Source organism: Dioscorea cayenensis, chromosome 8, assembly GCF_009730915.1.
Source record: "Dioscorea cayenensis subsp. rotundata cultivar TDr96_F1 chromosome 8, TDr96_F1_v2_PseudoChromosome.rev07_lg8_w22 25.fasta, whole genome shotgun sequence".
NCBI lineage: Eukaryota > Viridiplantae > Streptophyta > Magnoliopsida > Dioscoreales > Dioscoreaceae > Dioscorea > Dioscorea cayenensis.
In genome coordinates this window covers 9,260,263-9,286,402 of record NC_052478.1, presented here as the reverse complement: position 1 = coordinate 9,286,402, position 26,140 = coordinate 9,260,263, and the positions used below count along the sequence as shown (strand labels likewise).

At 36.3% G+C, this 26,140-nt stretch overlaps 1 long non-coding RNA gene and 2 other non-coding genes across 3 annotated transcripts; 2 read left to right on the top strand and 1 right to left on the bottom strand.

The window, feature by feature from the left end:
* The first annotated feature begins 974 nt into the window (after positions 1 to 974).
* LOC120267955 lies at positions 975 to 3,968 on the top strand. Its single transcript, XR_005538638.1, has 3 exons — positions 975 to 1,013; positions 1,492 to 1,564; positions 3,933 to 3,968. It is a non-coding gene; the product is annotated as an uncharacterized LOC120267955 (long non-coding RNA).
* Positions 3,969 to 13,110: 9,142 nt separating this feature from the next.
* LOC120268166 lies at positions 13,111 to 13,203 on the top strand. Its single transcript, XR_005538835.1, has one exon. It is a non-coding gene; the product is annotated as a small nucleolar RNA Z43 (small nucleolar RNA).
* Positions 13,204 to 23,589: 10,386 nt separating this feature from the next.
* On the bottom strand, positions 23,590 to 23,696 carry LOC120268016. The gene has a single exon (XR_005538687.1). It is a non-coding gene; the product is annotated as a small nucleolar RNA R71 (small nucleolar RNA).
* Between the last annotated feature and the right edge of the window lie 2,444 nt (positions 23,697 to 26,140).

The window sequence follows — 26,140 nt, the reverse complement described above, 5'->3', positions numbered from 1 at the left end:
TGGAAATAGACGTGACTTTAGAAGGTCCCCAAACATCATAATGAACTAGATCAAATGACAACTGACTAGACACTAGCATAGAACGTTTAAAGGTAGCACGATGATGCTTGCCCAACTGACACGACTCACATTGAAATGACTCGACCCAAATCCAAGATAAAGCCTGTTGAAGACGATTAAGAGAAGGATGACCCAATCTACAGTGCCATATTCGTGTAGCTTGTGGTGGATGCAATTGCTTTTACATCTACCTTCTTCAATAGAATTAGCTTAACAACCTATTTATATTGCTCACTAGATATTGAAATGAAAATATCCATTGTTGTGTTAAATGTAAAAATGTTCTTGACAGCTATAGCTTTTGAGCTTCATCTCTTTCTAGTTTTGACTTAACCTATCATGATCTTTTTATTTTCACTATTTTTTAGTTTTCTAAGCCTATTTTAAGGTTTTATGAAAAGTTACCTTTTCTTAAGGACTTGCAACCAATTATCTTAATCAGTTCTCTTTTTCTTTTTCAGAGGGATTTTTATCTTTGCAACCAATTAATCTTCCAAGATTTAAGTATATTTTGGTTTTGTTCACATCAATAGGTTTTCTCATCAGGTATTACTTTGAATTGGAGCCTTTGTAGCTAATGTTGTACCCTGTCCTGATTTAAACCTCGGGCCTATTTAGATTTTTATGCTTGCATTAGGGGTAAAATGGTCATTTAGTAGTAGTGGCATTTTTGCATGTTTGCATAGTAGCTTTTATGTGAAAAATCAAGGGCAATTCCGTCATTTGGATCCATTTTATATGATTTTTCTATTAAGAGGGCAATTAGGTCACTTCCTATATATAAAAATGATGAATGAATGAGAAAAGCCTGGAACTTTCTTTTCCTTCTTGCTTCCTTGCTTCTTGTTCTTCTTGTTCGGCCGAGCATAAACCTAGAAAAAAAAAAATCTTTCCGGCGAGAATTTCCGGCGAACTTCAATACCAAACTTATTCCTCTCTCACTCCCGAATCCGGTAAGCCTAAGATTCAATGTTTTTGTTTTGTATTTCTTCCGTATTTCCTTGTTTTTAGAATTGTATAAAAACTTTGATTTCTTCATGGATATGATGATTCATAGGCTTAAATTGAAGCCAATGATTTATAATGCATGTATGAGAATGTTGTAGAAGAAAATTTTTGATTTAGAGTTGTAAATTGGGAGAAAACCATAGTATAAGTTTCGGGTTTACTGTAGCAAGTGCAAAGTTACTGTAGCACCGAAAATTTTGAGCCTTTTCTGGTATTTCTTTGGTTCACATTGAAGCTCTTCTTACCCTGAACTCATTGGAACTAGTTTTACTCCATTCTGAGATCGTTTGGGTCCAAAATGATGATGTTTTGCCCTAAAACCCTAATGTTTTGTATTAGACATGTATAATTGTATTTTTATACATTTCCTTGTGATTATCATTATTATGTTCATTAGAATTTGAATTCCCTGCTTGTATCTAGGTGGCGAAGCGTCCTCTAAGGGGAAGGAGCTCGCCGATCACTGAGTGCGTCTCAGGACGAGACGACTGGTTCTGTGAGTGGGTTATGTTGAGTGCACAATTCTAATTGAGTATCGAAAATATTTTATTTGTTTTTCTGAAATGATTTCCATGGCTTTATCATGTTTTTAAATCACTAGCTATAGGAGAAAAGAAAGTGTAGATGACCACTAGAGACTATGGTTTATTTGGAATGACTTATGGTTTATCTTTTTTGAAAAATCATGAGAAAGCTTACTGATGATGTACTTGTGTTAGTTGAGATTGAACTTGAGGACATACATGCTTGGTGGATGAATGAAAATTGTTGATTATTACAATGTGTTCATTGAGTCTATGTGTTATAAGTGAAATTGATTATGTATGTTCAATGGATGATTTAATCTCCCTAGTGATACATAATTTCTAAAGTTTCAGACATGATATGATACATATGGTACATGGAACCTGATGAAGCCTTAAATGCTAAGACATATAATTACACTAGTACGTTGGAAATTGAATGACTTGTGGAACCTTATACATGATTTTGGGTAGTTAGTGAGATTTATACTAATATCTTCTTTGCAATATTTGAGAACCATGGATGACATTATTATACTTATGTTGTCGAATTATCAAAGTTGATGAGGTTTGTTCTTGTGAGCATAGTGTAGGGTGCTTAGTTGTAGTACGATCATAGTGTGGTATCTACAGGGTGGATGCCAGTGATTATGATTATTATTTTAAATGGAATTTCTTTAGAAGGTTGATGATGAGTAGCTTGAGTTATATGTGACAAGTGTTAGATTACAAGACTGAATATTCTTGTGAATTTCTAATAATAGTTTGATTTAATGCTACTAAGAGGAGATAGTTAACTTTTTGAGTATTTTTGACAATGAGATTATTAATCGATGAAGTAAATATTGATGTTGAGGTAACTGACACCATGATAAGGATCTAAGATATAATTGAGGATAAGAAAGGGGTTGAATAGTAAAGACTTGTGAAAGTAAATACCTGATGATGTGTAAAGTAGGATTGGATCAATATGTATATATTGACATGTGTAAATATATGCGATGAGATGAACATATTTTTCATGACTTGTAAAAGTATTTAGAGGTTGTGATTGACTAGACTTTGGGGATAAATCTTGTATTTGGAGGAAAACTTAGTGAGTCAAGAAAGAGAAAGCTAGAATGATCCTAAGTAACTTGGGGTTTAACTAGAACAAAAAGCTATGCTTGTTTTTGATGACTTTTATTGTATTCCAAAACTTAATGTTTCCTTTCTACCTTATTGGTATTTATTTTTTTAGAAATGGTTGTAAAACCTTTCACTTGTATAAGTATGCTTTTTGATATTGATAGTTATGAAAAATAAAGGGTTTTTTTATTTCGAATGGCATGTTCTTCTAGATTGTGGATATTATAATGCGTTTAATATTGATCTGGTTTTTATTGTCTAAAAGCAATGCTTCGAGCTTCGCATATTGTTGTGTTATTCTTGGCATTTGGACGTAAATGTTTTTGAATGTATTGGCACATCGGGATTGGAATACTTTTTTGAAAGTTTACATGCATTGCTATGCTTTGGCTTTGGATTTGTGGAAATAGTGTTTATTCCCGATATGTGAATGCTTGTCCTGGATAAGGACCCTGTGACATGAGTGATTCAGATTGTATTATTGCTACAGCTATATGTTGGTTTGGATGGTGACGGCGGGCTAAGGCCCGACTACTGCAGTAGTGGGTCCCAACGGGCCAGCCTTTAAAGGTGGCGTTGTGGACCTGGGTGTTGATTTGTCCGGATCGGTGGGAGCGTAGAGCCCCTGATTGGATGATACATCGGGATCCCGGGTCACCACACGGGACCCGGTGGGCCAACGCTCAGGGTGCGAAGATCTTTGACGGCTCTCAACTTAGTCGCGACGGCTAAAGTTAGAGAGAGTGTTTTTAGGCCATTGTTTATTTGATCGAGACGAAATTTTTAATATTTGAGGAAAATTCTATTTTCTTGCAATTGGTATATTCAAGTGTGATCTTTCACATAGCATGTTTGATATCTTAATGCTTTTTCGAACATATATCATGCGAATTGAGGATTTGTGATTATCGAGGATTTTATTTATTTAAGTTGGTTTTTTTCTACTCATTTTTGGGAAATTATATCCAAGCATTTGTTTTTATACATGTTGATGTTTTGTCTATACTCGTGAGAATTTATGTTTTGGTTTCTAAATACCAAGGTTTCATATCCTGTATTTTCATTGTGTTGCAAATGTGAACGTTCCAGTTCATTTAAGTTATTGTAGAATGTGTTTATTGGAATTTCATCGATTTGTTTTGATATTCTGTTAGATTTGTGCTAACCCATTCACTGAGTGACTATGGTTACTCACCCCCTCCTCCCTTCCAGGTTTTAGTGGTTTTGGTCGTCATAGCGAGGCGAAGTGCTTGGCAATTTGTATCCCAAGTCAGGTTGTTTATTTATGGTTAATCAGGTTGCATTGTATGATTGCAGTGGATCCACTAGTGTTCTTAACTCTGTAACTGTGATTTGTATATATTTTTTTTTTTTATCACTTTACGGTTGACTCTTCGAGTGAAAGTTTTGCTTTTGGTACCTTTATTATTGTGGTGTTGTTTAGCAGGAGTTTGTGAGCCTTGCGATGACTCGAGGGTTGAGTGGTGTGTGTCCTTCCTCGGGATCGTCGCGGCGGTTGTCACGTGGCGGGCCCGCGGGTCGGGACGTGACAGCTAATATATATGAGATTTGGTGATGCCATTAGGTTAGTAAATATATCTATCAGTTGGTTTGCAATATGTATTATTTGTCAAACTTCTTGTCCAAATTTTTTTGTCCAAGGATTTAAATGAGATAATATATTCAAAGCACTACAAAGAATGTAAAGCTATTGTGACTAAAATTTGTGGTGCATTTTATAATCCACCACTTAATGGAATAAGTTGTGGATTATACAATCTACTATTATTTTTGCAAAAAAAAAATTAGAGGTGAAATTTCTTTTTAAGCACTAGTTTTTTAAAAAATAATGGTTTTTTAGGATGACCTCTAGTATCTTCACCCTTTTTCTTCCCTAGAAATGTGCATGTGGTCAGTACTTCAATTTGCTTGATTATAATTCAATCCTTCTAAGCCTTAATTTTAATTTGGTTCAATGCCATAGTTTCTTAATCCTTGAGGCTTGCTTAACTTCTACCAATTCGCATCTCTTCATTCAAGGCATTTCTAAAGTGTCAAACCAAGGGATAAACCCCTTTTCCTTGTAATTCATTGGTGAATTTTTATACTTTTATTGGTTGGTTCATTCTTTTGAGATAATTTGTTGGATTTTGATCAATGTACGAGGATTTGATGTGAAAAATATTTGTATATGTCATTTAAAGCAATATGATTCGATTGCTTTTTGGATATGGGTCAATTTCTGTGATTCTTGTATGGTTTTGCTCCTCTTATCCTACTCTATCGATTTCTATTAAGAATAACATCTCAAGCTCTATTCTCAATCAAAATTTTTAATGTCATAGTCATGGTAATTAGCAGGCTAATGGCCTAACTTGCATATTCTAGTTTTTCTTTCAAATAATCATCTTATGTATTTGAAAGAGATGATATGCTAATTAGAAAGTAATGTCATATCTATGGGCGATTATTATTGAGATAAACAAGGAATATTTAAAAAAAAATGCAAATGCAATTAAAGAATTCACGCTTACTTAATGTGTTTAGTTCGTTGGCCATTCGAATCACCAAGATATGACTAACAATTAAAGAATTGTTGCGCCATGATTTTTTATTTTCATGAATTGTTGGGTATTCTTTCTCTAAATGATATGAACTTTTTTTATATTATTAACCTATAATGTTTTGTGTGAGCAAATTAGACAATAATCTTCTTTTTTGCAAGATAGAAGACAACTTTTTAATGGTTTTTTTGTGAAACAAACTCTTCGAAAAGACATGTATGCATTAGAATTATTGCAAAATTGTATAAAACAATCAGAAGAATGAAGAAGAACAACAAAATTACAATATCAACTAATTGATTTGATGTAAATCCTAATTTAATTAAAATGATCAAGAAAATTACCATTAGATATTTTAAGCCTTTTTTTTAGTGCCGAACAAAGGTCCCACGCCTATAGATCACATGTTAGAATTTAGAAACAATCTTCTCATCTACTCCAAATATCGGCTTGGGTTAGAGAAACAGAGAGAAATTGGGGATTTATCTCACTAGAGAATCAAAATTGATGTCTTCTAGTGTCAGAGAGGAGTTATATTTATAAAACATCATAAAACATGATAAATATTGTTTATTATGAAGTCCTATTAGAAATATGAAACTTCATAACATTATCTTATTATGAAGTCTTATCAGAAATATGAGTTCTAAAGAAACGAAAATCACTTTTGTCATATAATCCTTATAATTGTAATTAATTATTTGGATGTATCAAACTTTAATCAAAATTTAAAATTTAGACAAAAACCCTAGACCAATTTATAGTTTCACACATCCCATGAAGTAAAATTATAAATTGACAATTTTACGTCCTACAGTCTAAACGAGATTGTTTCCTAATTCCTTTAAGTGTGACTCTCTAATTTTATTTCTATTGGCAATGGGAGGTATTAAAGGACGTAGGTGATATCTAGCCAACCCCATGGCCCCACTTCATAGCCCAATTGAACATGAATGAGTTGATCATTGTGAACATTTCTGATTATGATTACCATATGTGTATAGACCCTTTGTTAGTGTGTCCCAACCGAGTGAGAGTCCTGATAATCGTCAAACTAACTAAACTTGATCATTTGCAAATAACAATAGTAGAGTAAGATTATCAAACTAACCTTCATGTCCCACGAGATAAGTTTGATTGCCTTGGCCAAGGTATTCTAATCCCACATACTCATGATAGCATAGGATACTAACTCATTTACTTTCAGAGAACGAGTTCCTTTCTAATAATCACTCATAACTGCTACTTTCTTAACATAGCCGCATTTTGACGTAGACCTTTCCAAAGAGTAAACTAAGCCTAACGACTCAAGTAATAAGCTAAATATCAAAAGCACATTGTGATCATGATACCTTAGGTCTAAGGTCCACTCATATAATCATAACAACCAATATAAATCATTGATGGTCTAAGAGTAAAACCCATATGATTGGATTGTTGTGAATCATATTTGAATACATAGATTTATCCTATTGATGTGTTTAACTCGCACTCTTTGTCAAAGTATATGTTATAAAAATCCTTTTGAATCTTTAAGCCCAATTAAAGATTATCTGATTTGTGAATTATTTAAGTGTATAAGTATTAAACCCTTCTAGTGCCCCTCTCTTTATCCCATAAAGAGTAGAAGGTTTAATTTAATAAACAAGGATTATAATGTTCAAAACTAATTAAAACTACAGTCAAATGATTTATATGAACATAAAAATAAATGCCTACTACTAATAATAACAATATATGATATAAATGAAATGAATACAAGTATCCTCATTTGCATTTGAGGGCATAATCTTAATAGTATGTTCATGAAAGAAACTTTTCATGAAATCATGTTTATTCACATAAAAATGTAAATATAATTAAAAAATAATAACATTCTTTCCAATTTGAAGATTTATACTCAAACATATAAACAAATATCAACAATATCGAACATTTGATTGGAAATTTCAAGTAAATACAAACAACATATAGCATACCAAAATTATGATGCAAGCGATGTATAAGATGAGAGAAATGTAGTGATATAAACCCCACCAACTTGTGACAAAACTCGTAACAAAACTGACCCGGATTATTTGCTAATGCTAGCTTGGGAAGGAACCTTGACTCATTGCTTATGTCAAGCAAGAACCTCGATATTTGAAGATTCTATGAACAGTTGTGGAAGGCTATTCGATAAGTCAATGGTTGACTGCCATGGAAACTACAATAAGCTCGAATAATTTTCAAAGAACTTAAAGAGAATTCAAGAATCTCACAATTTTCTAGTTAAAGGTAATGTCATTATTTCAATAGAAAAGGTGTTTTAAATTGAGGAGTCAATAAATTTTGGCAACTAACAAGATCTCTTAATTAATGCCAAAATTTCCAAATTATTCAAACCAAGTAAGGAAAATACTAATGTCTTGGCATGCAAGTTTTATCATCCTCAAATGAAGCCAAAGTAAATAAGGAATAAAATAACAATTGTTTAGCGAAAGTTAATTCTCTAGAAAAGCAAAAAATTGTAAGTAATCCTTAATTTTGATTTGTGCCTTTTAAGTTGAATCCTTAAAGATTTTTTTCTTCAGTTATCACAAATTTGAATTTGAATGATAGATTTCCCACATTATGACTCATCTTCATCACCTAGAATCGACCTCCACAAATTACCTAGGGCCTAAACTTCTTTGACTAGCCCATTCAAAATCTCCTTGAATTGTTTAGTTCACAAACGAGTGACTGATAAATCAGAGCATGGACAGGGTTAATACTTTTCCTAGCCATGTCCTTATCATGTAGATATAATACTCTTTGGGAGAAGTGTCTTTTGAACTTGAACTTGCAGTGGTGAATGTATATTGGTTTGCTTGATGTTGTAACAGATATGTAGATCTTTCATAACTCATCTTTTGTAGAAAATTAAAACAATATACTCCACGCATATCATATCTAATACACATTAGTTTATATGTTTGTGCTTATTTTGGTCTTGGATAGATCCCATATTCTTTAGAGAGTCTAGCTATCTCTCTCAATTCTCATAAATGTGATCCTATAGTTACTCCTATATAAGTGACCAAATTAATGAAGAATATTCTGTCATATTTATAATGATTAGTCGAGGCATTGATATCATTAAATGAATTTGTATAGCCCTAATCCTCTGTAAAAGACATTGACACACCCCTTGCATGTCCAAAGTGCATGGGTCATCCAGTAATAAAGTACCCAATGAGTCGGGTAATCGAATCCACAGGGAACATGAGTAATAGTAATAACTATAACTTCTTTATTTATCCTAAGCAAATGGATGATGAGATAATCAAATTCACATACAAGTCTATTAGAAGAAGTACGCAAGTAATCAAAGAAATGAAGAGAAATCAGTCAAGAAAGATGGGGTACTTAGACGATGTTTCCCCTAGGATTCATAGGTGTTAGAATAATACTATGCTTTCTAAATGAGTATGTTTGAGTCATGGTAATCCAAAGACACATCGGTCCCTAAACCTAGGCAACCGATGACTAGTCCCCTATGAGGTCCTGGTGGAGAGTTCTCCCAATGCCTCACACCACATATGGCTACTTGGAGTTTTAGGGATCTCTAGTGATAAACCTCATTCCTAAAAGTAGATTAAACCCTAGACCTAGGTAAAAAGTCCCTAATCCCATATGAGGTCCTAGTGGAGATTTATCTGGATACCTCATAGCACATATGATTACAAAGGGTTCTTGGAATACAAAATTAGGATAAATCACATCAGAAGTATGGCTCACCATCTCAACCCTCTTCAATCTTGGTAAATCTAACCCTAGTGGTGATCTCTCTCGTCACTGGGTTATTAGAAAATACTCTTAACCTAAGTGTCACACATAGCGAAAGCATGGCAATAAAAACACAAGATTGAAACTGAATATTAAATTACATATAAAGGAAACACAATAAAAGTCTATACAAGATTTAATCCTAAGGTTCACATGTCCAAGGAATTGATGAACACTGATGGAGAAACATTCCCTTGAGTGCAAAGATCTCCTCGACAAACCCTAGCCGCTTTCTCCTCTAAAACTTGGGCCAAAAGATACCTAAATATAACTTGAAAGCTAGGCCTCCACATGGCCTTTCACACAGTTGTGTGGATACCCGTATACTATTTTGTAAGAGTGCTACAACAACTTTGCTACAGTAACTTTGCTACAGTGATGTGTTGAAGAACTTGTGGAATTCTGCCGATTCAAATGGCTGAATGGCTTCTAAAATTGTACATGAGTTGGTACATGCGCACATGACTACCCTCGTGCCCTCTTGAAGTGTCAAATGACTTCTAAAGTCTCAAAAGTTGCCACATAAACGCATATAGACAATCCAACTCATGTATTCACTCTTGTGGCTCGTAGAAACAATTTAGAAAATTTTTACAATTCTTTCTTTGCTTCATTTTTCACAATTTCCCTTCACATGCCCTGCTTGCACAAAAGAATACAAAATGCTTGCTATTAGTGAAAATATCTAAATAAAACCATGCTCAATGTACATAAGATATGTGGTAAAATATGCATAAATAAACACTTATCAAACATACAAATAGCAAGAAATGGGCAAGTGTGCTGTAACTCTTAAAGACAATCTAGCTGGTCTGCCTATTAAGCTTAGATAATGGTATCTCTAATAAGCCATGTGATAAGTGCTTGAGTAGGCATATTTTTATATATGTTTTACATGCATTGAGCATCATAATTACCATGGTTTATGTCTCATATTGTGTATTTGGTGTTCTTTTATGCATATAGGTTGTGAATGCCTTGAAGAGTAAAAAAGAAGCAAAGATAGGCTATAAAAACATAATGTTGGGAGTTCCTGTTCAACTCAAGGACCAAGACATGAGAGGAGTTCATAAACATGGAGATGTGTGCCAACTTCCAAGAGGATTCAAGTCAATTCACTAGTTGGAAGGGCACAAAGGCAGCCACATCTTCATGTTCCTTCTCTTTGTGAAGATTGCAAGACCTCTCAAAGATACATCGATGAAGAAAAGTCTTATAGCCTATCACATGGACGTGTGCCCGGACATGTGGCCTCAAGAGAAGAGTGTTTGGACCGTGTTTTGTGAAAAGGACTGTAGCAAAATTACTGTTAACACGCCCGCGTGGAAATTCCTGCAGCCCACGCGGGCACGTGATAGACACAGTCTAAGGCCTATAAATAGCCGTTTTGCCCTATTCTTTCTCATCTTTTGTGTGGCTCTTGAGGGGTGAGATGGCTAAGGTTTGGAAAGGAGGTCTTTGCCGATTTGGAGGGTGTTCTTCACCAACTTTGATAGTGTCTTTTGCCGTCATAGCATTTGGGAAGCCACTGGCAACCTAGCTTCGCAGAGGAATCCTTCAAGACTTGGAACTACCCATCAAGGCCAATCATCACGAATTCAAGGGGGTTTTCTCTATGGTTTTTGTTGCTTTTCATTGTATTAATCATTGTTTTGTAACTTGGCCCATGGAGGGCTAAACCCTAGTAGGTATTTGGGCATGTGAACCCTAGGATCTATTCTTTTGTATTGATTTGCTTTATGTTTCTAATTAATCCAAGTTGATTTGAGTTTTAATCTTGTGTTCCCATTGCTTGCATGTTTAATTGATCCTTGTGGTTGATTGTATATGCATGATTTGTTACTTTGATGAGAGATAGGCCTCTATTAGAGTTAGAACTTCAAGGTTAAAGAGGGTTGAGAGGGTGAGTCATGAGATAGTGGAGCTTCCCCTTTCCCTTCCGATTGAGTGTTTCCTATCTCCGTATTCCCTAAACTCTATGCAACCATATTTGGTGTGAGGCGTGAGATTGAGAGATTTCTCTACCGGGACCTTGTAGGGGGTTAGGGATCCTTCGCCGAGAATTAGGGTTAGATCTATCTTTAGGAATCGGTTTCACTCTTAGGTGTCCCTAGAGCGTATTGTGGTCATATGGGGTGTGAGGTGTTGAGATTGAGCGATTTCTCAACCGGGACCTTGTAGGGGACTAGTACCAGTTGCTTGGAGGCAAGGGCCGGTTGTTCTTGGATCGCCTCGACTCATTAGACTTGGCTTAGAAGCATTTAGTGAATCTTGAACTTCATGTTAGATCCTAGGGGGAGCATTGCCCGGGTACCTCATTTTTATTGATTAAGATTCTGCCTCCATTTTACCCTTGCATATTCGTCTCCAATATTCATTTCTTCGCACATTAGATCACCACACCTTTCCATTTATCATTAGGCTAGAAAGTAGAGAAGAAGTTAGTACTAGTAGCCCTGTTCCCTGTGGATTCGACTACCCGACTCACCGGGTATTTTATTACTTCGACACCCGTGCACTTGCGGTTTACACGCATATTCGGACATGTCACCATGTTAAATATCTACCAATTTTTTTAACTGAATTGGTTTAAGCCGTATTCCCATTGATCTAATGAATACTTGCTCTCTTAATAAACCTTTAGTCAAAGAATAAGGCGGATTTTCCTTTGACTTTACATAATCATTGTGTATACCTATATTTGAGAGTAATTGTCTTATTTTATTATGCCTTTAGCTTATATGCCTTGACTTCTCATTGTAAACTCCCTTTTTTTTTATAGCTTATGCTGCCATATTTTCACAATGTATGCCAATTTCTATTACAAGCTTTGGCTATAATGGAATACCATGCATAGAATTTCTTAGCAATTCTACTTCTTAAACAACTAAATCTAATGCTACAAATTCCAATTCCATTATAAAACATGCTATACACATTTTCTTTGAGTATTTCAAGAAACCGCAATACCTCTAAGCATGAAAGTGTATCCACTAGTTGATTTGGTGTTTGTATGTCGTTAGAAATCCAATTAGCATCACTATACCGCTTTACCACTAATGGATGTTTTCTATTGTGAAAACCATAATTCATTGTTTGTTTCAAATGTCTCACAACCCTAAGTAAGGCAATCCAATGTTCATGACCAAGTGTATTTATATATTTTCTAGGTCTATTTACATAATAAGCTATATCCCACTTAGTACCATTCATGACATAATTTAAGGACCCAATTATTTGAGAATATTCCAGTTGAAATATTACATTTCCCACAGTCTTCTTTATTTAAAATTTGGATCAAATGGTGCTGATGCGGGTTTGGATTCAAATTAACCAAATTTTTTTAAATAATTATTCTATGTAATGGGATTGAGTTCATACATACTCATTATTAATTACGTTATTTGAATTCTAAGAATAATATGTGCTAGAATTAAGGCTTTCAGGTCAAAATTTGAATCCAACCTCCTTCTTATAGCAATGTTCTTAAAACTGGACCAGGAAAAGAAATAACCTCACTTTGGGTCATAGGTCGTCGGTCCAATTTGATGACACATTCCAGTTGGACCAAATGATATCATATATATATATATATATATATATATTTGAATGGCAATATAAAATTGGTATTATATTGAAAAAATGAAAAAACAAATATTCAAACCACATATATAAAAAATACATTTGAATTGATTCGGTTAATATATTGTAAAACATCAACTGAAGTTATTGTTTTAGTTCACAATTATATCAGATTGGATATATGCTAATATAACACTTAAATCCAATCACCGTGCCTAGTGATCATATCACTATCACAATAATCCATGGAAAATAAAAATAACTGCATTAATCAATGGCCGAGATACATCGTATGAGGAACCCTAACCCTAAAAATTTTATTTTGATTTCCTTCTCTTCTCTTGGCCACACTTTCTCTCTGTTCTTTACTTATTCATGGCTACCATATTTCTCTCTCTATTTCTATTTTGATTGCTAATTTTTGATAAGGGAGAGGATGATGATGATCTCAATTAGTAAGTCTCGTTCGTCTTGATAGGTTGATCCCTTCAGGACCAACCCTATATGACCACCCATATACCAAGTCCAGTTCTTTTCTCTACTTTGATCTTGCTCTATGGTTAGGGTTATTCATGTCTTTGATTTTCTTCATCTTTGAAAAGTTTTTAATTAAAAAAAACATTAATTTAAAAAGTGGGGTATAGTCAGTTTTGGTCCAACCGCCCGGTTCACTGGATTTGAGTGTGTCCACTTTTTATAAACAAGTAAAATAAAACTGAATAGGACTGCTGACCTATTCCTATTTCTACTAGTCTGATGAATCAATCTGGTCCAGGTTCAAAACCTTGCTTTTTAGTAGAATTTAGAATATCCTTAATCGTTCCTTTTATCTACATATCATTAACATACAAGCATACAATGACACACTTTACCTTTGTAGTATAAGCATTTGTCACTTTTTTGGTTAATAAAACCATTTGATTTAATAATATGACATAATTTCTCCTGGCATTGTTTAGGTGCTTATTTGAGTCCATATAGTCACCCAATAAGTTACAATAACTTCTTTTCTTCTTTTTGACAACTAAACCTTTAGATTTCTCCATATATATTTCTTCTTCCAATTCTTTATTTAGAAAAACAGTTTTTACAACCATTTAACTCATATCCATATTATCAATTGCTTCTAAAGTAATTAACATCCTAATAGATTTTATCCTTGCTATTAGAAAGTATGTGCTAAAATAATCTAACCCTTCCTTCCAACTATATCCATTCTTTGAGTTTCTTTTTGAATATCCATTTATGAATTGGTTTACTACCTGGTTGTAAATCAACTAACTCTAAAGTATGATTTTGCATGATTGATTCAACTTCACTTCTGATTTCTTCCTTAAAAAAAAAAGACATTTGGCCAGGATATAGCCTCTTTATGATTTGATAACTCATTTATGGTTAAGAAAGTAAGATATTTTGGTCCAAAAGGTTATGAGAATTTTTATTCTCTGACTGTTTCTTGTTTCAAATTCTTTTTTCTTCTACACTAGAAGATGATTCCATGTAAATACTTTGTTACTTATGAGTTCTTTTTTATTTGTATTTGATATGTTTTCTTTAAAAGGAAATATTTCCTCAAAGATTTTAATATCAATTTACTCAATGATAGTATTGACATGTATATCTAACACTTCAGATTTTATAACTTGAAATATATACGCAACATTATTGTTTACCTAGCTTATGAATAGCAATAGTTTTTTATCCAAGTCTTGCCTTTTTAGTTACAAGAACTTGAACTTTTGCTAGACAATCACATCCTTTCAACATTTTGTATGTGGGAATCCTTCCCTTCTAGATTTCATACAGAAATTTATTATCCTTCTTATGCGATTTAATATTTTGTTTGCAGCAAAGCTTCATCGCACATATTGTCTGCAAGTTCTAAATTTTCAAGCATGGAATTAATCATATCTTTCAATGTTCTATTTTTATGTTTCATTAAACAATTTTGTTATGGTGTTATGGAGTAGTTGTTTGATGGACAATATATTTAACAAAAAAAAAAAAATCAGAGAAAGCATTTAATTCATCCTCTCCTCTTGTATATAATCTAAGTGCCCTGATTTTTCTTTAATGTTGATTCTCCACTTCTACTTTATATATCTTAAAGATATCTAGAGCCTCATCTTTGCTATGAATCTAGTAAACATAGCAAAATTTACTATAATTATCAATGAAGAAAATGTAGTAATTTTTTCCATCTCTACTTGGTGTTGATCTAAAGTTAGCAAGATTACTATGAGTTCGTCCCAATAATTCATTTGATCTCTTGAAACTGACTTAAATGTTTGTTTGGTAAACTCTTATTTTGTACATAATTTCACATTTATGATAAGGATTTAAAGGGAAATTAGGCAATAATCTAAGTTACACATGTAATGCAAGCATGTCCTAATTTGGCATGCCATATATTTGGAGATTCAATGATATAGGTGATAAGAGATTGAACACACATATTTTATATATCAATTGCACTACATTTTTGCATGTAGTTTCATATGTTTAGCGCCAAAATAATAATCGCCGGAGGTTTTAATTGTATTTCAAGGCCAAAGGAGCAAATATGTAGGTGATTTGAGGCAGATTGGACCAAAATACAAGTTCCTGAACATCACCACTACTTCATAACAGCAGTGGTCCAACCATGCTATGGAGCAGAATCCACAGGACGACATCATAGGAGCCACAACAGGCTTCACAATGGCCATTGCACACATAACATCCGTTGTCACAACACAAAATACCCAAAGCTCAACATATGACCCAAGAAAGAGATTTTGATTACAACGGCTCTAACAATGGCCATTGTGACCTCGTGGCGGACATGATTATAATTAACCCTAGACTTTCTGATTTTTGGGAGAAGGATATTTTTTTCTTAATTAGGTCAGAGGTGGTATGATTTTTGTAGTTTAGCATAGCTGGAGACAAAATTCAATACGATTTCAGCGGACTCTATTAAGTTTTCCAAGGAGAAGTCAACGCACATCTATAGTGGAAGGTGCAAGAAGAGATTCGGCACCATCTTGACACCCTTGGGATCTTCTCAACCTCAACCATTGGTGATCTATTGGAGGGAGTTAGTTTTAGGATTCTTATTACTTTTCTTGTTGATTATTTCTAGACTTTGATGCTTATTCTTTTATCCATGAGATAGTAGAATTCAGTTGTTAATTGTATGATCGTGAACTTAGTATTTTACTTGTGAATATTAATATCATTGGTAATATATTATTATTTTTATTTGTTTGAGATTCATTGCGTGTTTGCTTATTGATTATTGTGTTGATGTTGTGAGGAAGAGATTTCCACTCATTAGAACAACCATGCTTTATTAGATCTATGCATGTGCTAAGTGATTAGGCATAGCTAGGTTTGTTGATTAGGGTTTAATTATTCTTTTTGTGGTGTTCTCATTCCTAATATGGACATAAGAGGCTGGGTTGGAAGTGATTCCAACTTTAAGTTCCTAATGCTTCAGACATGGTTGCCAAGAGATTGGGACTAGTAGGCCTATAAATTCCCTTGGTGTAACACTAGATAAAATTGCCACACTTTAGTTCATATCATTAGTAAGTTTTGAGGGAATCCCCATACAGGTACCTAGTTTTTCCAATTATAGCTCAAGCTCCTAAACTGTATATTAGTGGTTAGTTTGTAGAAGTAGATTTAGTTTGATATACTTATCACCATAGATGTTAGGCTAAAGGAAGTAATAGGAGTCACTTGTCGTTCCCTGAAGAATATGACCCCGTGCTCACTCACGGAGTATTACTTGATGGACCCGTATACTTGCCGAGTTGCACGCATTTAACTACTCGCGTTGTGTGTGCATCAAGTTTTTGGCACCTTTACTAGGGAGCACCTAGTTGAGAGATTCTACAAAAATTTGTAGCTTAGTTTTTTAACCATTTATGCCTTTGTTGTATCCTTTCATTATATTTCATTATTTTTATTTTTTTGTTGATTCATTCTAGCTATTCTCTTATGTAGGTGATTGTACATGACTAGAGCTAACCCTACAGGATTGATAGAAGGAGATAGTGAGATTGACATAACTTCATTGAGAAAGCTCCGAGAGAGTTCAACAACTAAAGTAGAGGATGAAATCGAGGACGGAGAGTCCATCATTATGGCTAAACCTAGAAGGATGCTTTCCAAGTATTAGAGGCCACAGTTCATAGGAGTAGAGTTCAATGTCCAAAGCCCAGAGGTCACGGGAAACAACTTTGAAATCAAGGCCAGCACCATTGGGATGATACAAAACTCATGTCAGTTTGATGGCCTAGTAGATAAACACCCAAATGCCCATCTCTCGAGGTTGCTACAAATTTGTTCGACATTCATGATGAGCACTATGTTATATGATTCCATTAGATTGAGGTTTTTTTCCATTCAGTTTAAAAGAGTTGGAATATCGGTGGCTCACTTCTTTAGTCCAAGGTCTATTAAGACATAGAAGGATATGGTGAAGAAGTTTCTTAGTCGGTATTTTCCACCTAGCGAGGCAGTAAAGTTAGACAGTAAATCTCAATATTCAATCACTGAGAGTTCCAAACACTATTTGAAGTATATGAGAGGTTCGGGGACCTCGTCAGGAGTTGCCCTCATCATTGGTTTAGTCCATGGATGAGAATTCAAAATTTTTACAATGGCATAAACTACCAGACAAGGTAGATCATCGATGTCGTAGTTGGCTGATCATTGAGTAATAAGTATCCAAATGAGGCAGAGTAGTTGTTCTAGGATATGACCAATAATGAATCGCACTAAAGTTCAAGAGGTATATAGCCTAAAGTAGCCGAATTGCATGAGGTAGATGTAGATACCTCCCTAGCCGCTAAGGTGGATGCGCTCACAAGGAAGTTAGATCTACTCGTGAGTAACAGTCCAAGTGCTAGTTGAAGCTCCAGAATTATTCTTGTCTATGACACATGTGGAGGAGAACAGAGGGCAGCTCTCTGTCCGATTCTGAGATGCATGATGAGCGCAACTCATATCATGTTTACTTACCCTCAATTCTTTCTTTTGCTTGTCTTTTAGCACATCTTTGTATACATTTGGTGCTATTCTTAGTATATTTGTTAATTGGGGAGCTCGAAGCAATTAGGAGTGAATCAGGATACCAAACAAGTGAAGATTAGAGAAATTGCTAAGCGTTCAAGCTCAGCAAGGGCAGAGCACGGTCGTGCTCTGTCCCCCTGAATATCCCAGCCTCATAACGACCGAGTGATAAAGCTTGGAATGGGGTGTCACCAGGCCAAACATAGTTGGACCATGCTCGTGCTCCTCCCCCTAGAAATCTCAGGTTGGGGGTATTTTCTGCTCAACAAAGGAAGCACATGCTGGATGCTCCTAGCACGGTCGTGCTCAAGCGGAGCACGGTCTAAGGACAACCATGCTTCCTCCCACTAGAGATTCCAGGCAAGATCTTAGCCAATTCACTCAAAACCCTAACCAAGAAAACAAGGTCTAACCACGACCGTGCTTAGCCCATATCGAGCTCAAATTTAGATCTTTTTAACTCCAATTTCTAGGGTTTGCTCTCATCTTTGATTCTAATCTACATCAGGAGAACTTTGAGGAGAGTGAAGATTAGGCTTCACCACACCTTCTAAGGGGATCAAGGATGAGTTTGAGGCACAAGAGAAGTAGGGTTAGCATATGGAGCTTGACAATGAAGATTATCTGGAGAAGAAGGGAGTTATGTCTTCTTTCTCAAGTTCTTCATCTTTGTTTTCCTCATTGTACCCATCCATGAGGGCCTAACCGTCCATGGTGCCCTAGGATGTGAACTATGTTATTTTGTATGCTTTGACTACTTGATTTTAATGTTTTCAGGGTTCTTTTGGTTTCTTGTGTTAATCATGTGTTTGCATAAATCGATGTGTTTGACTTTCACAGTTGCTTAGGTAATCTAGTTATCTTAGCAAAACTTGGTGTATTTGAGAACCATAGATGCAACATTGCTTTTGAGCAGACACTTGAACAATAGAATGTACCTAGTAGGCTTTAGAATCAAGTCAGCATGCTATAACTCATAGGAATCATCCCGGGGCATTGCTCTTTTGTTGTTGAAATCTCGATCCTAATCCCCCCGTCATTGCCATTGTTCCTCTCCTTTGTTGTTTTGTTTTTAATTTAACCCCAATCCAATCATTGATTAACTGAACATCAGAAGAAAAATTAGTACTTTAAGTCCAATGCCTATGGTTCGAGAACCCTACCCCTCATAGGGTACCACTGTATTACTTGTGTGCGACCCGTATACTTACGGAGAGTGCATCAAGTTTTTGGTACCATTTCGGGGGATTGGAAACTCTTTAGAAAATTTGGATTTTGGTGATTTAGTTTGTTAATACTGTTTATTTTTGTTGATACTTGTTTTCTTGTAAATTTTATTCATTATTTTAGCTTTCTTTCCATTTTCATTCATTCTTCTTTCTTAAGCTTACATTGATCTATCTTATCGGACGTAGGCACAATTGTATAATCTGTGAAAGCACATCTTCTCCATTTGGCAAATCCTAATCCAGAAATTGAGAGGAATTTCCGAAGAAGAATCAGACAGATTAATTTGAGTGAAATAGGGTCAGTGGAGATAAGTGTGGAAGTTGGTCAAAAAGAATCACTATCAATGGAGTTCTAAGAGGAACAAACCAAGCAAGGTAGCCAGAATTTACCAAGTGGATGTTGTCACCATCTTAGCCGCATAGGTTGAAGCCATCATGAAGAGATTGGATTTAATGCAATCGATTACCCCAGTTAGTGAACCTTGTGGAGATTGATGGGTTCCTCCAAGTGAGACTGGTGGCTCTGCTTATATAGGTACTGGACAATTAGAACAAGTGGATTTTGTTGTGCAAAATCGTCAGTACCAGAACAACCCACACAACAACACTTATAATCCAGGGTGGAAAAATCACCTTAATTTCTCATGGAGCTAACTAGGATAAGGGTAAGGACCAAAGCAACAAAATAGAGCTCCCCACAAAGTACACAACTACTGCCCTCCTCGTCTTCCTCAAATTCTATTGGTGAACTTACCTGGCTGATAGGCCGATTTATCAACTGCATAGAAAGTCGCTTTTTGAATCATGAGCAGATGATGAGGAACACAAATGCTATTGTGCAGAATTTAGAGCATCATATGGCTCAAATATCCAAATGGATTGAGGAGAAGCTTCCAGGGTCACTCCCTAGCAACACTAAGGTCAAACCAAAGGAATTCTTAAAGGGTGTTTCATTGAGGAGTGGGAAGCAACTCCAAAATTCTGCTGAGAAAGAGCCCGAGAAAGAGCTCAAGAAAGAGATTGTTGAACCAACTGGCATTGTTGACCTTGAGGCTCTAGTCAATGTAGAAGAGAAAACAATAGAACAGGGTAAGGAAAAGAGTGTGCTACCAGTGTATCAACCAAAGCTCCCTTACCAAGTGAAGGTAAAAAAAGATCAACAAGAAGAGCAGTATAAGAGATTCCTTGATATGTTCAAGACTTTACACATCAATGTCTCATTTGTTAAAGCTCTTGCTCAGATGCCGAGATATGCGATGTTTTTGAAAGAATTGCTCACAAATAAGAGGAAATTGGAAGAAGTGTCCTTTGTGACACTTAGTGAAGAGTGTTCGGTGTTGATCACCAACTCGCTTCTCAAGAAAGATAAAGATCCCAGAGGATTCATCATCCATTGCATGATCAGTGGGATAATTGATGAAAAGGCTATTGCTAATTTAGGAGCGTGGGATAATTGATGAAAAGGCTATTTCTAATTTAGGAGGAAGTATAAATCTCATGCCCTACAAAATTTTCCAAAAGCTTGGGCTTGGTGAACTAAAATCCACTCCCATGACTCTGAAGATGGTAGACAAATCCATCAGGTAGCCATGTGGGATCATCGAAGATGTTTTAGTGAAGGTGGACAAGTTTATTTTTCCAGTGGATTTTGTCATTTTGGATGTAGATGGCAAGCATAAGGTGCCGTTAATTCTAGGAAGACCAATTTTGGCCACGTCAAAAACTTTTATTGATGTCAAGGATAGTCGAATGGCACTCCGAGTGGGGGAGAAAGAAGTTATTTTCAAACTCTGGGACTCTATGCGACACACCATGGATTTTGATGACACTTGCTATTTTGTTGACGTCATTGATGAGATTGTTTCTTAATTTGTGCAAGAAACCGTTTTCAAGGATGAGCTATCTGAATTATTAGAAGACGACCCTCTGGAAAAAGATGTTGGGGAAAAGGTAATGAATGATTCGCATTGTCAAGACTTGGCAAGTGTTGAGGTCCTCTAACCACCTGCCTTACCAACAAAAAAGAACTCTCGAGCAACTAAATGGTGGAAAAAGGTGACCACCAAAAGAAAGAAACCACCCATCTCACCACCTGTTCCTAATTAACCCAATTCTTGGACCTTTGGTGAGATTAATTTAATCAATTCGTTATTACCATATTCTTATATGTGTATTGTAGGTGGTCATGAGAGGTTGATAAGTGCTTGTGTAGACATATTTTTATATATGTTTTACATACATTGAACATCACTTTTACCATGATTTATGTCTCATATTATGTATTGGGTGTTCTTTTATTCATATAGGTTGTGAATACCTTGAAGAGTAAAAAAGAAGCAAAGATAGGCTATAAAGACACAATGTTGGGAGTTCTTGTTCAACACAAAGACCAAGACACGAGAGGAGTTCATGAACGTGGAGATGTGTGCCATCTTCCAAGAGAATTCAAGTCAATTCACTAGTTGGAAGGGCACAAAGGCAGCCACATCTTCATGTTCCTTCTCTTTCTGAAGATTGCAAGACCTCTCAAAGATATGTCAATGAAGAAAAGTCTTACAGCCTAGTACATGGACTTGTGCCCGGACATGTGGCCTCAAGAGAAGAATGTTTAGACCGTGTTTTGTGAAAAGTGTTGTAACAAAACACTGTAGCAAATTTAATGTAGCAGTACTGTAGAAAAAATTACTGTTCATGTGTCCGCATGGAAATTCCTGAAGCACACATGGGTGCGTGGGGGCACGTGATAGGCACGGTTTTAGGCTTTAAATAGGCCATTCTCCCTGTTCTTTTGAGGACTTTTTGGCAAGGCTTTTCGCGAGCACTTTGAGGGCAAGGCGGTTAGGGTTTTGAAGAAGGTCTTTGGCGATATTGGGGGACGTCCATCACCAACTTTGATCGATCTTCTCTCTGTCATAGCATAGAAGGAGCCTTCGGTGACCTAGCTTCGGAGAAGGATTCTTCAATATGTTGGGCGACCCATCAAGGCCATCATTACAAAGTCAAGGGACTTTTTCTTCATGGTTTTCATTTCTTTTCATTGTATTAACCATTGTTTTATAACTTGCTCCATGGAGGGCTAAACCCTAGTAGGTATTTGGGTATGTGTACCCTAGGATCTATGTTTTTGTATTTATTTGCTTTATATTTCTATTAAATCCGAGTTGATTTAAGTTTTAATCTTGTATTCCCATTGCTTCCTTGTTTTATTAATCCTTGTGGTTGATTGGATTTGCATGATTTGTTACTTTGATGAGAGAGAGGTCTCCATTAGAGTTAGAACTTCAAGGTTAAAGAGGGTTGAGAGGGTGAGTCATGAGATAGTGGAGTGTCCCCTTTTCCTTCCGATTGAGCGTTTCCTATCTCCGTATTCCCTAGACTCTATGCAACCATATTTGGTGTGAGGTGTGAGATTGAGAGATTTCTACACCAGGACCTTGTAGGGGGTTAGTGATCCTTCACTGGGAATTAGGGTTGGATCTATCTTTAGGAATCAGTTTTACTCTTAGGTGTCCCTAGAGTATATTGCTGTCATATGGGGTGTGAGGTGTTGAGATTGAGTGATTTCTCCACCGGGACCTTGTAGGGGACGAGTACCAGTGGCTTGGAGGCAAGGGCCGGTTGTTCTTGGATTACCTCGACTCTTTAGACTCAGTTTAGAAGCATTTAGTGAATCTTGAGCTTCATGTTAGATCCTAGGGGGAGCATCGCCCGGGTACCTCATCTTTATTGATTGAGATCTCCTTTACTTGTTTTTCTTGCCCGTTTGCTTGCTTATTAATTATCTTGGAATTAATTCATTTCATCATATCCATTGATTTCGACTAGATAACTAAGAATTGATTAATACTAATACTTTTGTTCCTTGTGGATTTGACTACCCACTCACTGGGGTAATTATCACTTCGACACCCATGCACTTGCGGTTTACACGCATATTTTGACGTGTCAAGTTTTTGGCGTCATTGTCAGGGAACGGGATATTAGGAACACTAGGACTTGGTTACTTTAGTCGTTCACATTTTCATTTACTATTTCTACTTTATACTTCTCTCTTTCGACATTGTTATTGTTTCTTTTCATTGATTTCAGCTACAGGTTATGACCCGAGGGAACCCTTCGACATTGGTTGAAGAGGATCCTGAAATTGATAGAAGAATTCATAGAAGGGGCAAGGAACTTGTGCAGGAACAGAATTTTCCAGCTGAAATAGAGGTTGAGGAATCTAAAAATATGGCAGAACAAGGGGGGCAACCAAGAACACTTTCAGATTTTGCTAGGCCTACAATTTGTGGGACACATTCGAGCATTGTTAGGCCACCAGTAGCAGCCCAGAATTTTGAGTTAAAGCCGGGTTTCAATCAAATGGTTCAACAGTCTGCACAATTTAATGGGTTAGCAGATGAAGACCCAAACAATCATATTGAGAATTTTCTTGAAGTTTTCAACATGTTCAAGATCAATGGGGTTTCGGATGATGCAATTCGCTTGAGGGCTTTCCCATTTTCATTGAAGGGAAGAGCCAAACAATGGCTCCATTCATTGCCAAGAGCCTCTATCACAACATGGAACAATATAGCCGAGGCTTTCCTTGCAAGGTAATTTCCTTTAGGGAAATCGGCAAAGCTTCGTAATGAGATATCTTCATTCATTAAGATGGAGCTTGAATCTTTATTTGAAACTTGGGAACGATTCAAGGACCTCTTGCGGAAGTGTCCACAACATGGGTTCCCCGATTGGATGGTCATTAAATCATTTTACAATGGGTTGAACTCAAGCAACAAACTACTTTTTAATGTCGCCGCGGGAGGAACATTGGGAAACAAGACCCCCGAAGAAGCCCGACAATTGATTGAGGAGATGGGTTTGAATAGCTACCAATGGAATGAAAGAGAAAAGAAGAAAGTGGTCGGACTCCATGAGATTAACGCGGTTACATCTTTGGCAGCCCAAGTAGAGACATTGAGCAAGAAATTGGACACTTTGACTTCATCAAAGATAGCCACAATCACAAGTTGTGATGGTTGTGGGGGTTCACATACGACATCCGATTGTCCTATCTCAATTACTACTTCAGCCCCAATTGAACAAGTAGATTTTGTGGGCAATTCTGGAAGAAGACAAGGTAATCCATATAGCAACACCTATAACCAAGGGTGGAGAAACCACCCAAATCTCTCATGGGGCAATCAAGGGCAGCAAAGACCGCTGTCCCACCAGGATTTCAGTAAACATCTTCGATTCCTGAGAGAGTTTCAGAATTAGAAAGGATTTTGCCAAAGTTTATTCATTCAACCGACACATGATTCCAAAACATAGAGGCAACACTACGTAATCATACTGCTTCTTTACACAATTTGAAGAATCAAGTTGGACAAATAGCAAAGTCATTGGCGGAGACGCCTTTAGGAAGCTTACCAAGTAACACTTAGACTAACCCAAGAGAGCAAGTGAAGGCGATCATTTTGAGGAGCGGTCGAGAGCTCCAAGAAAAGCTCACTGTAGAGAAAAATTATGAAATTCTTCAAGCTAAAGCTCCCACTGGGAAGACTGTTGAAGTTGCGCAAGAAATGCCAAAAGATAAGGTGCAAGATAAGGAGAAGGGCCAGCTGTGTCACCTCCTTCATATACTCCAAGGATTCCTTATCCGGCGTGTTTGAAGAAAGACCAAGTTGATGCGCATAACAGTAAATTTCTGGATCTATTCAAGCAGTTACACATTAACATTCCCTTTGTAGAGGCATTATCTCAAATGCCTCGTTATGCAAAGTTCTTGAAGGACCTCTTGACCAACAAGAGGAAGATGGAGGAAAGTGTGGCTGTGGTTTTAGCAGGGAATTGTTCGGCAATGCTTCAGAATTTGCCAAACAAAATGAACGATCCAAGATGCTTTATCATACATTGTGCAAATGGAGGTTTGGGTGAAAAAAAAGCTTTGGCCGATTCAGGAGCTAGTATTAATGTCATGCCATAGACATTGTTTCAGAAATTGGTGTTGGGAGACCCAAGGCCAACCCGCATGACTTTACAGCTGGCCGATCGTTCCGTTCGTCATCCTAGAGGTATAATTGAAGATGTTTTGGTAAAGGTTGACAAGCATATTTTTTCTGCAGATTTTATTGTATTTGATGTCGATGAAGACGCGGAGATTCCATTAATTCTAGGAAGACCTTTCTCAAGAACCTCCAAGGCTCTCATTGATATGGATGGAGGCAAGATGACATTGCACATTGGAGAAGAAAACATCAAATACTGTGAAAAGCAAGTCCTTGTAGGAATTTTTTGTTATTTTTTGGATGTCAATGATGAGATTTCTGATGAGTACTTGCAAGAATTTTTGAATCCGGATCCATATGAGGAGTGGCCGGACATTGAGAAAAAGACAATGACCAATTGTGAAAAGCAAGTCCTCAATGAGCAACCTCAAGGAGGATTCTTGAAACAGATTTTTTGCCGAGTTAAGAGGTCAAGACGTCACCACCAAAAGCATTCCAGCACATTAGGGGGCAAGCACACAAAGGAAGAGCCCGACATTCCCTCATTTGGTAACATATTTAAAAATTTCTCCTTGAGTATGAAGGATTTCTGCCCATCATGTGTGCAGGTTGCTAAGAAAGAGGTTTTTCATCTTTATGAGCCACCATGAGGTAAGAACAAGTACGTCAAGCTAAGTGACGTTAAACAAGCGCTTCTTGGGAGGCAACCCAAGCTTTTAGTTAGTTTTTAGACTTAAAATTTAAATTCTATAGTAATAAATTCATGAGTGTGCATCTTGATTAATTTTTGTTGATTGCTGGTGTTTTCATGGAATTTTTCGGTGATTTGAATTGTTGTTCATGTGCATGACATGGTTTAGGGTGAATTTAATGTTTAATGTTGAAAAATTGGTGTTAATTTGGAGTTTCGGGCCCTTTGTGGGTTGTCTGCAAAAATTTTACAGCCCACACGCCATGTGGAATTTCCACGCGGTTGTGTACAGTACTCACGTGAGGGTGTGGACAATCCACACCCCCATGTGCCTATGAGAATATGAAGGGGCACTATTCATAATCTTCCATTTTCATAGATCCCTTTCATCTTCCACCCCTTCACTCTTATAAAACCCAAGTTTTGATCTCTCAAACTAATTGTTTTCAACTCTTTGGAGGATTAGACATAATTTATTGGAGTTTTC